Source organism: Triticum aestivum, chromosome 4D (genome assembly GCF_018294505.1).
Source record: "Triticum aestivum cultivar Chinese Spring chromosome 4D, IWGSC CS RefSeq v2.1, whole genome shotgun sequence".
Classification (NCBI taxonomy): Eukaryota; Viridiplantae; Streptophyta; class Magnoliopsida; order Poales; family Poaceae; genus Triticum; species Triticum aestivum.
In genome coordinates, this window is record NC_057805.1 from 472,288,637 (window position 1) to 472,291,733 (window position 3,097).

The following is a 3,097-nucleotide window of genomic DNA, read 5'->3' on the forward strand; positions in this document are numbered from 1 at the left end:
AGTTGAAAGTTGATAGTAGCAATTATGCGGACTAGGTCCGTAAACTGAGGATTGTCCTCATTGCTGCACAGAAGGCTTATGTCCTTAATGCACCGCTCGGTGTGCTAAACCTCGAGCGTCGTCTGTAGATGTTACGAAACATCTGACATACACGTTTTGATGACTACGTGATAGTTCAGTGTGTGATGCTAACGGTTTAAAATTGTGGCGACAAGACGGTTTTGAAACGTCGCAGAACATATGAGATGTTCCGAAGACTGAATTTGGGATTTCAGACTAGTGCCCACGTCAAGAGGTATGAGACCTCTGACAAGTTTCTTAAGCCTGCAAACTAAGGGAGAAAAGCTCAATCGTTGAGCATGTGCTCAGATTGTCTGAGTACCACAATCGCTTGAATCGAGTGGGAGTTAATCTTCCAGATGAGACAGTGATGGTTCTCCATAGTCACTGCCACCAAGCTATTAGAGCTTCGTGATGAACTATAACATATCAGGGATAGATATGATGATCCTTGAGCAACTCGCGATGTTTGACACCGCAAAAGTAGAAATCAAGAAGGAGCATCAATTGTTGATGGTTAGTAAAACCACTAGTTTCTAGAAGGGCAAGGGCAAAAGGGATACTTCATGAAACAGCAAATCATTTGCTGCTCTAGTGAAGAATCCCAAGGTTGAACCCAAACCCGAGACTAAGTGCTTCTGTAATGAGGGAAACGGTCACTGAAGCAAAACTGCCCTAGATACTTGGTAGATGAGAAGGCAGGCAAGGTCGACAGAAGTATATTGGATATACATTATATGAATGTGTACTTTACTAGTACTCCTAGCAGCACCAGGGTATTAGATACCGGTTCGGTTGCTAAGTGTTAGTAACTCGGAATAAAAGCTGCGGAATAAACGGAGACTAGCTAAAGGTGAGATGACGATATGTGTTGGAAGTGTTTCCAAGGTTGATGTGATCAAGCATCGCATGCTCCCTCTACCATCGAGATTGGTGTTAAACCTAAATAATTGTTATTTGGTGTTTGCGTTGAGCATAAACATGATTGGATTATGTTTATCGCAATACGGTTGTTCATTTAAGGAGAATAATGGTTACTCTGTTTATTTGAATAATACCTTCAATGGTCTTGCACCTAAAATGAATCTCGATCGCAGTGATACACATGTTCGTGCCAAAAGATATAAAATAGTAATGATAGTACCACATACTTGTGGCACTGCCATTTGAGTCATATTGGTATAGAACGCATGAAGAAGCTCCATGTAGATGGATCTTTGGACTCACTCGTTTTTGAAAGGATTGAGACATGCGAACCATGTCTATTGGTATATATGCGTGAAGAAACTCCATGCAGATGGATCATTTGGACTCACTTGATTTTGAATCACTTGAGACATGCAAATCATACCACATGGGCAAGATGACTGAAAAGCCTCGTTTTCAGTAAGATGGAACAAGAGAGCAACTTGTTGGAAGTAATACATTTGATGTGTGCAGTCCAATGAGTGCTGAGGCACGCAGTGGATATCGATATGTTCTTACTTCACAGATGATTTGAGTAGATGCTGAGAATATTTACTTGATGAAACACAAGTCTGAATTATTGAAAGGTTCAAGTAATTTCAGAGTGAAGTTGAAGATCGTCGTGACAAGAGGATAAAATGTCTATGATATGATCATAGAGATATATGAGTTACGAGTTTGGCACACAATTAAGACATTGTGGAAAGTGTTTCACAATTAATACCGCCTGGAACACCACAGTGTGATGGTGTGTCCGAACATCATAACTGCACCCTATTGGATATGGTGCATGCCATGATGTCTCTTATCGAATTACCACTATCGTTTATGGGTTAGGCATTAGAGACAACCGCATTCACTTTAAAAAGGGCACCACGCAATTCCGTTGAGACGACACCGTTTAGAGAAACCTAAGTTGTCGTTTCTTAAAAGTTTGGGGCTGCGACGCTTATGTGAAAATGTTTCAGGCTGATAAGCTCGAACCCAAAGCGGATAAATGCATCTTCATAGAATACCCAAAACAGTTGGGTATACCTCCTATTTCAGATCCGGAAGCAAGGTGATTGTTTCTAGAAACAGGTCCTTTCTCGAGGAAAAGTTTCTCTCGAAAGAATTGAGTGGGAGGATGGTGGAGACTTGATAAGGTTATTGAACCGTCACTTCAACTAGTGTGTAGCAGGGGACAGGAAGTTGTTCCTGTGGCACCTACACCAATTGAAGTGGAAGCTTATGATAGTGATCATGAAACTTCGAATCAAGTCGCTACCAAACCTCGTAGGACGACGAGGATGCGTGCTACTTCAGAGTGGTACGTGATCCTGTCTTAGATATCATGTTGTTAGACAATACTGAACCTACGAGCTATGGAGAAGCGATGGTGGGCCCATATTCCGACAAATGGTTAGAAGCCATGAAATCCGAGATAGGATCCATGTATCAGAACAAAGCATGGACTTTGGTGAACTTGCCCGATGATCGGCAAGCCATTGAGATAAATGGATCTTTAAGAAGAAGACGGACATGTACGGTAATGTTACCGTCTATGAAGCTCGACTTGTGGCAAAGAGTATTTTCACAAGTTCAAGGAGTTGACTACGATGAGATTTTCTCATCCGTAGCGATGCTTAAGTCCGTCGGAATCATGTTAGCATTAGCTGCATTTATGAAATCTGGCAGATGGATGTCAAAACAAGTTTCCTTACCAGTTTTCGTAAGGAAAGGTTGTATGTGATACAATCAGAAAGGTTTTGTCGATCCTAAGGATGCTAAAAGGTATGCTAGCTCCAGCGATCCTTCCATGGACTAGAGCAAGCATCTCGGAGTCAGAATATACGCTTTGATGGAGTGATCAAAGTTTTTGGGTTTATACAAATTTTGTTAGAAACTTGTATTTACAATAAAGTGAGTGGGAGCGCTACAACATTTCTGATAAGTATATGTGAATGACGTATTGTTGATCCGAAATGATGTAAAATTTCTGGAAAGCATAAAGGGTTGTTTGAAAGGAGTTTTTCAAAGGAAGACCTGGATAAAGCTGCTTACATATTGGGCATCAAGATCTATAGAGATA